Here is an 11,666-nt window from a genome sequence, read left to right as displayed (position 1 = left end):
TGCCAGTTATTTTTAATTATCTGCTTAACATATCTGATCATTACATTAAGCTATACAGAATTATAAGCCTTCATTCCTATTCTGGGCCCCATGTGTTTGAGTTAATCTAAATGAGCTATCCAGACAGGTTGAGTTAGATTACGTGCTACAGAAAATTTAGGTTTTAGACAACACAAACCTCTCTTCCTTCACACAGTAGGTGAAGTTCTAAAGTACGGACAATGTCCTCCTTACCCCTGTATTCTGATTTACCTTAGTCTCAACCTGATCAGCTTCGTTCTTATCTGTCACTGAAGCCTGATCTCTTTTTCAGTTTCTTTAACAGTTGTTGTATGTGACTAATGCTGATTTTCAGACCCGCAGAACTCCTATTATGAGTGTTAAGTGTCACACATATATCCAAAGTTCCAAGGAAACACCACTACCTGGGATTCTTACTAGGCTGCCTGCCTCATCTCTCCCATTCAACTTTCACCCTACAGTCAGAGAGCCCCTTCTAAAGTGCCCATCTGACCACATTTGCCACCCTGCTTAGACTACCTCCCTGGCTCCCCATCAATCACAGGGAAAAGACCACATTTTTAGGATGATAAAAAATAAGACAGCAGATTTGACTGATATCCCTACTCTTTGTAGAACAGCTCAGGAAGAGATGCAAAGATAAAAAAACCTGGCAGTGATATTCTGTTAGCTAAAAATAAGGGAAAATCACAGGGCAAAGTGCAAGAGAGAATTCGCAGCAGCTAGATGGTGTGTGGGGTTGGGTTGAGAAGCACATTCTTTAATAAATTTCATTCTGTGTCATTAGCCAACCATCCCCTGCTTCTCCCTTTTATTATATACTCTTAGGTCAAGAACTGTGTCTAGTTTATCTCGATATTTCTAGCACCTAGCCCAGGACTTAGTACACAGTAGGTACCCAGTGAACAAATGTTGAATGAACAATGCAGATGATTAAATGAACTAATGAATGAAGAACCATTGGTTTCAAAGTAGTGAAAAACAGACTAATCTGGTGGCCAGCCAAGATGGCTGCCCCCATGGTGAAGGCTACACGTGAGTGATGGGGCCTGGAGCTGGGTGCACAAGGGACTATCCTGCAGCTTCCAGGTCTAACCCAGGTGAGGTGGAGCTGCTATGACTCTGGATACCAGGCTCCCCCAATTGACAAGGAATACTACCTTGGCCAAGCTGACTGAGGAGGAGAAGTATGAACAGGAGTTCAGGAAGACTCAGCTCATCAAAGCTGCCCCACCCACACAATCGAGCTCTGTGTTTGAAGACCCAGTGATCAGTAAATTCATCAACGTGAAGATTAAAGGAGGAAACACAATCCTGGCCAGATCCCTCATGATACAGACTCTGAAAACTGTGAAAAGGAAGCAGCTTGAGAAGTACAGAGCAGCTTCTGCAGAGGCACAAGCACATTGAATGCAACTCCTATACCATCTTCCACAAGGCGATGAGAAACTGTGAACCTGGGATTGGCTGGTACCCATGTGCAAGGATAGCCACTTCTACCAGGTCCCCGTGCCCTTAGCTGACAGGCGTCACTGCTTCCTGGCCAGGAAATGGATGATTACTGAGTGCCGGGAGAAGAAGTACCAGCCAGTGCTGATGCCACAGAAGCTGTTGCATGAGCTGCTGCAGAGCTTCCTCAACCAAGGCTCTGTGGTCAAGAGGAAGCAAGACATACACAAGATGGCCAAGACCAACCACAACCTGACCCACCACTGGTGATAGCAGGAGCTGGGGAAAGGCTCCAGGAGGCACTCTGGCCCTTCTACTGCAAGAAACAATGATAGCCATTGCCATGTTGGACTCTATCTGTGGGCTAAGGATGTAGCTCCTTCTTAAGGGCAGGTTTTAAAGGAAGGATGGAGCAGCATGCTTGTTGCTCTTAATCCTTTCTTTGGGGCTGGAACTTGCTCCCCTCTTCCATCTTCTTGCAAAGGGAGAACATGTTGACTTGTGGGGTTTTCCCAAGTAACTTGGGGCACATTGAACCTTCTTTTCCTTCAACTTGAAGTAAACCTTTCATGGCTATGAAAGGAAGCATTTTAGTATCAGAAAATAGTTATTAGAAAATGCTTACCCTGAACTGTCCATGTTAGCACATGATTCATTAAAACTGACTGGAAGAAATAGACTTATTTCCAAAGTGGTCCATATATAAAACGTATAAAAAGCCAAAAAAAAAAAAAAAGATGGACTAATCCTCATTCCTTATTCCTTTTTCAGGGTCCCAGGGGCAGCACCAATCAGATAGGACTTTGGTTATAACCGAACCACAGAGGAATTATCTTCTGAGTGATTGAGGGCACAGATTCCGGGTCCAGACATCAGGCATCCTAGGTAGAGTCCTGGTTCCATCACTTATTAGCCATGTGAGCTTGAGCCAGTTATATAACCTCTCCGTGCCTCACTGTTTTCATACATAAAATGGGAATGGTAAGAATTACTTATCTTAAAGTGTTATGTAAGTATCAGCTATTACTGATGATGATAATGATAATGAAAATTCCCTTATCCCTCCCCCCACATACACACCCACTCCATCAGGTCCTTTTTTTTCTACATCTATACCTACATCAATGTCCTTTTTTTCTACATCTGCCTAATGGTGAAATTTGAGACTTCTGCCATTATTAAACGATGCAGCATAAAGTTGAAAGAGTCCGGTGGCAATGCCTGGCCTGCCTTTATTTTTGCCTGATAAACAGAGAGTGAACAAAAACAATTAACATGAAACCTGTGAAAATATCCTACAATGCAAGGAAAAAACAAGATTCTTCTGAGTGTTCAGATGAAGAGCTTACCTCCAAAATGGCTTCCTTTAAGAAACAGAATAAAGCTCCAAAAATCTTCTGTTTGATACTTTCCAAACAAACACATATCCCAGGAAGCGTTGATGTAGTGGTTATTTGCTGGGTGCCTCCCAAATGGACAAAGCATATGAATAGGCAGTTCATTGAGATGGAAATACAAATGGTTCTCAAGCATATGAAAAGATGCTTCGTCTCACTCACTTAGAGAAATACTAACCGAAACTACAGTAAGACATGATTTTTCACCTATCGGACTGTCCAAAATTCAAGAGTTCAATATCAGTATTGGTGAGGCCATGGGGATTTTACCTTGGGGAATTCAGTCTTCCTTCACTTTCAGGAATGCTTACCTGAGATTTATTCCCTTTAGGCCCCAGGTGGGGGCCTTAACTAGCTTAAGCCTGCTAAATTTCTCATCATCCACAAGAGAGCATCAAAATTATTGGATGATAGATAGGTAGATAGCTAGATAGGGCAAATGTGGCAAAATGTTCAAATTGGTGATCTGGGTATGGTAGAGTATGTTAGAGTTCTCTGTATGGGTTTTGTATTATTTTTGCAACTTTCAGGTAAATTTGGAATTATTTCAAAATAAAAAGTTTAAGAAAAAAACAACTATTGACTAAAGTTGGCAAGCTATTTAAGCACTCTAAGTTCTAGTTTCCTTATCTGTAAAAATACAGATAATAGTAGAGAAACATGAAAAACAGCCAGCACAGTGTCTAACATACTTAATAAGTGGCACCTTTTACTGACTTTGTTAATTTGATACGTGTGAAGTTTAAGTATGTGTGCTTGACTAATCTAAAGACGTACAGAATTATAAACTAGACGGCCACCTTTGTTTTAGTTTCCTTGGCTGCTCAAGGAAATACCATGCAATTGGCTGGCTTAAACAATGGGAAGTTATTAGCTCACAGTTTTGAGGTTTCAAAGCGATGCTTTTTTCCAGACAATTAGGTTTCGGGACTGGCTGTCAGTGATCTTTGGTTCTTGGCTCCTCCGTCACATGGCGCTGCACATGACAGCCTCTCCTGACCTCTCTGTTCTTTTCCAGTTCTGTTGAATTTCATTCAGCTTCTTGCTTCCTGTGACTTTCTCTGCCTGTCTGAATTTTATTCTGCTTATAAAGGACTCCAATAAAAGGGTTAAGACCATCCTGATTGAGGTGGGCCACACCTTAACTGAAATGACCTCATCAAAAGGTCTTACTTACAGTGGGTTCATACTCACAGGAATGGACTAAGCATACAGCTCAACCACCACAACCTTCCAAATCCATAAAACTTTGCTTTTGTGGAAGATCATGGCAAGAAAAACCTTTAACCTATAGCAGAGTGAAAAAAATAAAGCAACAAGGAAGAACAAAAATATGAAGTAAAATGAGACCATATCAGGTATAGAATAGATAAAAATAAATTAAGCTGTGCTATTAAAGACAAACAGTCCCACATTGAGTTTAAAAGTAAAATTAAACTGGAAATTATGTTGCTTATAAGAAATATACAAAACAAAATAACACAAAATGCCCAAATGTATTACAGATAATACATTTTAAAACATGAGAAGAAACCTTGGGTAGGTAAGGTCTTTATAGAAAAAGATTGCTGAAAAGATTTACACAAAAATTAAAACTTTTCACATGAAAAAAATTGGCAACCCAGAAAGCTGATAAAGTCCTAAGACATGTGGCAAAATGGGAAATACATATTTAATTTAGATAAGAGACAGGTTCAATCTTCCCTAAATTTAAAAAGCCAACAGGAATCAATAAGACCAACAACTTAATATAAATATGGCTAAAAGACATGATGAAAAAGGAAATGTAAAAACTTTAAATGGCTTTTTTATTATAAAACTTGTTTTCTTAAACATATTTGCACTTGACCAGAAAGTATGTTTAATGTTATTCATTACAGCATTGTCTGTACTAGTAAAAATCGGTAATTTTTTTTTTTTCAGTAGAAGATTGGTTAAATACATTATGGTTCACCCACACAGTGGGATACCATGAAAAGAATGGGTTACAATTTCACAATTTTAAGTTTTTACTTCTAGCTGCTCTAAAATACTGGAGACTAAAAGAGATATCAATTTGGGTAGGCCATGGTGGCTCAGCAGGCAAGGACACTTGCCTGCCATGCCAGAGGACCCGGGTTCAATTCCCGGTGCCTGCCCATGTAAAAAAAAAAAAAAAGAAAGAAAAAAGAGATATCAATTTAATGATTTGGCATTCATATTCATTTGTTAAATCCTATCTTCTATGTATAACTCCACCATCACCTTTGATCTTTCCACACCTCTCCTCAGGGGTGTTTGGGCTATGGCAATTCTGAATTTGTTTATATTGGAAGGGTCTGTCACTAATATGGGATAGGAAGATGGAACTATCTTATGTTCTGCAGAGACTGGGGTAGGTGTCAGGACTTACTTATCTGGACCAGGGACCCATCTGGAGGTTGCAGGGTTCTGGAAAGTTACTCTAGTGCCTGGAACCCTTGTGGAATCATATAAATTGGCCTAGGGGTTCTTTAGGGTTGGCTGGAATGGTCCTGGTTAGGGCTTGGCAGGTTATGATAGGTAGCAAGGTCTACTTGAAGCTTGCGTAAGAGCAACCCCCAGAGTAGCCTCTCGACTCTATCTGAACTCTCTCTGCCACTGATACTTTTAATTATACTTCCTTTCCCCCTTTTTGATAAGGGTGGAATTGTTGATCCCATGGTGCCAGGTCTGGATTCATCCCTGAGAGTCATCTCCTACATCGCCAGGGAGACTTTCATTCCTGAATGTCTTGTCCCACATAGCGGGGACGGCAATGATTTCACTTGCAGAGTTGGGCTTGGAGAGACTGGGGCCATATCTGAGCAACAAGAGAGGTCCTCCAGAAGTTACTCTTAAGCATGCCTATAGGTAGTATAATCTTCTCCACTACTTACATAAGCTTCACAAGAGTAAACCTCATGATCGAGGGCATGGCCTATTGATTTGGGTATCCGTAAAGTTTGACACAGTATCAGGGGATTCCCTGATGGTAAGGTTTAATAGTCCCATATTCTTTCTCCCCTTCCTCAGGAGACTTTGCCAATACTTTTTGATTATCTGCTTAATATACTCTAGGATTTTTCCAGGCATTGCAATAATCTATACAGGATTAAAGGGCCTCTTTTTTATTCTGTGTTTCCTATGTTTCAATTGTTCAAATGAACTATACAGATAGGTTGAATTAGATTATGCACTACAGAAAATTTCAGTTCCAGCTCACATAAACCTTTCTTCCATTGGTCTCAAAAAGTTTGTGTGGTTCTAAAATATGGACACTGTCTTCCTTACCCCTATGTTCTGAATTACTTTAACCCCAAACTGTTCAGCTCCATTCTTATCTCTAAATATCAGGTTATATATATATAATAGCCTCTCAAAATTCAGCAATAATAATCACCACTCCGGACTTAATGTCTGCTCTAAATGCTTACAATCTAGGCCCCTGTTTTCTTATAAGTGTTTTCTAAAGGTGACCATACCATTGTTGTTCTTTTGTTTCTGGCTTATTTTGTCTCACCAAATGTCCCACATGTTCATTCACATCGTTGCATGCCTCACAACTTTGTTCCTTTTTGTAGCAGTGCAAACTTTGTTCATCCTTCACCAATCTATTTTTCCGTAGCATGTTACATTTTGTATTAAAAAAATAAAGAAAATAAGAAGAAAAAATTTGTAATTATACAAAGAAACTCAAAGATACAAAAGAAACTAATAAGACTACTTTCCAGGTAAGGGAAAGAGTGGCAATTTAAAAGACGAATGATGGGAGATGATGGGATATTTTCCTCTGTACTTTTTTCCCCTATATTTAAATTTTTTTGAACCATGTAATATATTACTCTTTCAAAAAATTTTAAAAAGTTAAACAATATTGTAAATTTACATAAAGAAGCATAGATGAAGCTATGCTAGGTAAATGCAAGCAAAATTAAGTAGAAGATGGTAATTATGAGATCAGAAATAATAAATGAGTTCAAAGATATTAAATGGGACAAATGGGGATATTTTATTTATACAAATATTTATAATGCATAGTGAGGAAGCACTTTTATATATTGAACAATAGCGCATCAAAGTAGATGAATTCTTAGAAATAGAGAGGTTGATATAAATAAAAAAGCAGTGGGAGATACACTATTATTAGCCAGAGAGTTATATAGACTAAAAATAAATGTGGATAAACATAATTTTTAAATGTTATAATTATGTATGTACCATATATAGCATATATAAAATATATATATATAATACAACTATCAAAAGGTGGATCCCATATGAAAGAACATGCCTTCTTCTAAAATATTAATGAACACATAAAAAGTAAATTCTAAAAAATAAAATATACGACTACAGATTTTAATTGAACCAATGCCCCCATCTCCCCCCCGGTATCTGAAATAAAACTAGAAATTCATAACACATGTTTAAACAATAAAAAAACCAACTCCCAAACTTAAATAGTCCCCTAAAAAAACTTTTGATTGGATCAAAGAAGAATGCAAAATTCAATTACAAATTATTTATAAAATTATTTTTAAAACTTTACATGTCAAAATGTATGGAATACAGCCAAAAACTGTATAGCCTTAAATGCTTCCATTATTTTAAAAGAATGAAAATAAACAAAATAAGCATTCACTTCAATAAGCTTGCAGAAAAACAAAAGAAAAGCAACCCGAAAGTAATTGAGGTGGCTAATTTCATGTGTCAACTTGGCTGGGCTATAGAACCCGGTTATTTTGTCATTATTATGTTCCTGTGAAGGTATTTGGTAGATGTAGTTAACATCTACAATCAGCTGATTTTAGGTAAAGAGAGTACCCTTGTTATTGTAGGTACACCCCTTCCAGCCATTTAAAAGGCCTTAGGAGCATAAACTGACATTTCCTGGAGAAGAAATGCCTCAAAACTACAGCATCAACTCCTGTCTGAGTTCCTAGCCTACTGGCCTGCCCTGTGAATTTCAGGGGGATTTTGTCTCCCGCAATTGCATGGGCCCATTTCTTAAGATAAATCTCTTCATTCATATATATATTCTATAAATACATTTAATATTATATAAATATATATATATATATATATATATATTTCCTATATATTCTGTTGGTCTGGTGAGCCCTGATAGAGTAATTAAGAAATTAATAAAGACAAAAGCAGAAAGTAATTACTTAGTAGACTCTAGAACTGAGAAATCCAGGTGCTTTTTAAACAAGTAAATAAAAACATTCTTTACCATAGTATATAAAACTCATGATTTGGTCCTTGAGAGCCTCTTAATTTATGCCTTTACATTGCCCCCTCACACTCAACTCCCACCACACTGAACTATGATACTCCTTGATATTTGAACTCAGAAACCAAAGAGATTGGTTCAGATACATTTTTTTTAACAGGACTGGTGTCTCTTGCTCACTGAACCTTTGTTCCTTGCTTACCTCCATTATCCACCAGTGAAGTCCACTGGCCCTTCAAGGCCCAGTTCAGATGCTCCCTCTTCCAGGTAGCCTTTTTGGATTCAAACAACTATGACACAAACCAGAGTGGAAAGAGCACTGTAAGAGAGAGGGTAAATCCACCATTTGTGGCAAAGTGGATTATTGGGTTAATGGGTGAGGTTAAATCCATCTGTGAAGGTGGAGGAAAGCTGCCCAATGGAGGTGGCATTTGAGTTGGTTCATGAAGGAGAAATAGGACTTCAGCCTACAAAACAGCAGGGGAAAAGTGCCTTCCAGGAAGAAGGAAAAGCATGAGCAATAGTAGGTGTGTGTGTGTGAAAGAACAAAGAGCTTTGGAGAATAGTGGGACATCCCATATATAACTGGGGTATGTGGATAGGTGAGGGTGGAAAAGTCAATGGGGCAGGTCACAAGGGACTTACATGACTTAGGCTTCATCCTTCTCATTGTGGGGGTGATGGGGAGTGGCCAGAAGTTTCTGAGCAGGATTGTGAGGTTGAGACTATCAGATGGTCAATTGCCTAAACCCCACCCTCACTAAGGTGGGGGAAAGTGGGATGGCAGGTGGGACAAAGGAGGAACAAGGAGCTGGGGGAGGCAGGGTGGACAGCAATGGCTCTGGAGGTCTGGGCCAGGAGCTTAGCCTTGGAGTCCATCTCTCCTCCCTGACCAAATTTTTGATTTCTGCATGCCATCCCAACTACCATCACAAGTGGGGAGCAGCTGGGAGGCAGCAGCTCCTGCAGTCACCATGAGGCTTTTCTATCCACCCATCTAGCCCAGCCCCAACAGGGGCCTCTGTGGTCAAGTCTTTGTTTGCACAGTGGCCCTCTTTGTACTGAGCTGCTCCCCCACCCCCTCCTGCCCTTCTCTCTCTCTTGCCTGTGTCATGAAAAGCACCAGCTTTGCCAAGAGGCAGAGTAGGACTCTGATCTTAGTCTCCCCCCAGAGTCCCTGTGTGACCCTGGGCACGTCATTTTGCTTCTCTGAGTCCCAGTTTTCGGGTCTGCAAAAAGGAGCTGTTGTTAGAAAACAAACTCCAGGCAAGAGTGGGTCTGCTGCTCAGTATTGAGACCCAAACAAAAACGATATCCATGGTGACCCCCACCCAGCCCTCTTGATATCCACTGAGCCTCCTCATTAGCTCTCCCACGTCATCTTCACCACCAGGTGGTTTTCTTTCTCCCCTTTGACAACCTGAGGTCAGGCTGGCTTCATGGGCTTGTGACCCGTGCTCAAGGAGGGCCCTGTATGTGAATTAATGCTCTGTTGTACCATCCTGAAATTCTTAATTTTTGATAAGGGACCCTGTACTTTCATTTTGCCCTCAGTCCTGCAAATTATGCAGCTGGTCCTGCTTAGGGGGAGGTGGAGAAGAGGCTTGACGGGGCCTGGGCCAGGCTTCCTACCTCCCAGGGCTGCCTCCCCTGGGTGGCTGCATCCTGGCATAGCGAGCGCCAGAGCTTCTTGCCTGTGCTTGGCAAGAGAGCCCGGGCCCCTGCCTGGGAAACCTGAGGAGCACAGTTCCCGGCTGGGGAGGGAAAGAGGATGGCGTAGGCTGATGCAGCAGCCTAGGGAGCAAACAAGACAAGGCTGCTGGAACCAGCCCAGCCCTGTGTAACTGGAGCCACCAGTGCGGGTCCCAAGGCCACAGCCCAGCTGTCACTCCGGGAACTCAGTGGGGCTTCCTTCCCAGCAGACTGCAGTTTCAGGGACAGGGAACCCACTGCAGACTCCCTGGGTGATTTTGGACACTCACGTCCCCTTTCTGGACCTCAGTCTCCCTGTATGTAAAATGGGGATAGTGACATCTACATCACGGGGTTCTAGTGAAGATCAAATGAGATGTCTCACCACAACGACCGAGAAGGTGATCACTTCATAGAGTTCTTACTCATTCACTCACACCACAAATATGTAGGGCACTGACCAAGTGACAGGGACAGTGCTGGGCATATAACAGTGAACAAGATGAACCTGGCTCTGCCCTCAAAGAGATCTCCAGTTAGAGGAGCAGACAGACAACAACAGGGGTACAGTGTGGTAAGCAGTGTGACAAAAGGAAGGTGCCTGATGGGGTCCCTGGGCTGGTCTTAGAGGACTCATAGTAGGGAGCCAGGAGAAGGAGGCCAAGGCAGGAGAGCGTGAAGGGTGGCACTTGGGTCAGACAGAGCAGCAAGTGCCAGGCAGGAGGTGACTGAGGGCCCAGCACTTCAGCACGGCTGGGTCGGAGGCCCCAGGGGAGGTGGAGAGGTGGGAGGGCCTGGAGAGGCAGGCCGCACAGTCAGGCTATTTCTGGAGGGTGGTGGGGCTACCACAGGGTCTGAGGCAGGTGAGGGTAAGGAGGGGCAGTAGGGACACACACCCGTATTTCCTGTAACTGTGAGGGGGGTTGGAGCTGTCACCTCTGAGCTGAGTGAGGAGGCCCGAGCCAGGGCAGAAGTTCCAATCCCAGCACAGATATGCAGAGCAGAAGCTTTTCCAGGGGGAGATAAGAAAAGTGGAGAGAGGGAGGATAAGAAGGCCTGAGTGAGGCAAGTGCCTTCTCAGGTTGGTGAGACAGGAAGATTCCTAATGCATGGGGAGAAGACAAGAAGACTGGCCCTCCCCCTCCCCCCTGCTGGTAATGGAACCCCATTTCCCTCCCCTCCCATTGCTCCATTACCCATCTCACTAGGACTGTTACAGTGCCTGGGCCTTCACCATTAGCCTGTCTTGGCCACTTGGTTCCAGGGAGATTCTCTTGATGCTGTTCCGCCCTTTCCCAGGGGGCCTTGTCATGTGGGGCTTGCTGTGTGACTCACTGGACCTCCATTTCCTGGCTGGATCAATGGTCCTAAATTATTTTATCCATAGAAACCTACATTTTCCCAACAAGCACTCATCAGGAAGTAAGAATAAATAGGTAAAAATAGACGTGATCAGGTTGAAATAGGATAAGGGCTCTGTATGGAACCCAAGGTAGGGGGAACTCAACTGGGGGATTTGAAGCCCACTAGACTTAACCTCCAAAACCCAGGGATGAGAGTGTCAGGAGAGGATGTCAGAAGATCTGGACTTCCAGCCCCTCATTAGACAGGATGATTATCTCTGAACCCAAGCAGCTCAGGATGATGGGCAAATCCTGAAAAAGAACCTCAGACAAGCCAGTGAGTAAGAGATTAGTATCATCTCCCATTTTGCAGAAGAAGACATCGAGGCTCAGAGAGGGGTCTCAGGAGAGAGGAGACATGACAGATCTGACTCCTAGGCTGAGGGGTTCGAGGACAAGGTCTTTCCTCCACTTCCTAAAATCATGAAGTCACCAGCTGTGGTAGGTCAGGCACTGCCTGTCTCAAAG

General features: G+C 42.3%; 1 pseudogene; it reads left to right on the top strand.

The window, feature by feature from the left end:
* The first annotated feature begins 1,028 nt into the window (after window positions 1-1,028).
* LOC143645132 (small ribosomal subunit protein uS7m pseudogene) lies at window positions 1,029-1,740 on the top strand (annotated as a pseudogene).
* The last annotated feature ends 9,926 nt before the right edge of the window (window positions 1,741-11,666 follow it).

The sequence above is a fragment of the Tamandua tetradactyla genome, chromosome 8, assembly GCF_023851605.1.
Source record: "Tamandua tetradactyla isolate mTamTet1 chromosome 8, mTamTet1.pri, whole genome shotgun sequence".
In the NCBI taxonomy this organism is placed as follows: Eukaryota; Metazoa; Chordata; class Mammalia; order Pilosa; family Myrmecophagidae; genus Tamandua; species Tamandua tetradactyla.
The sequence above is the reverse complement of the archived record's forward strand: the minus strand, read 5'-3'. Positions and strand labels throughout refer to the sequence as shown.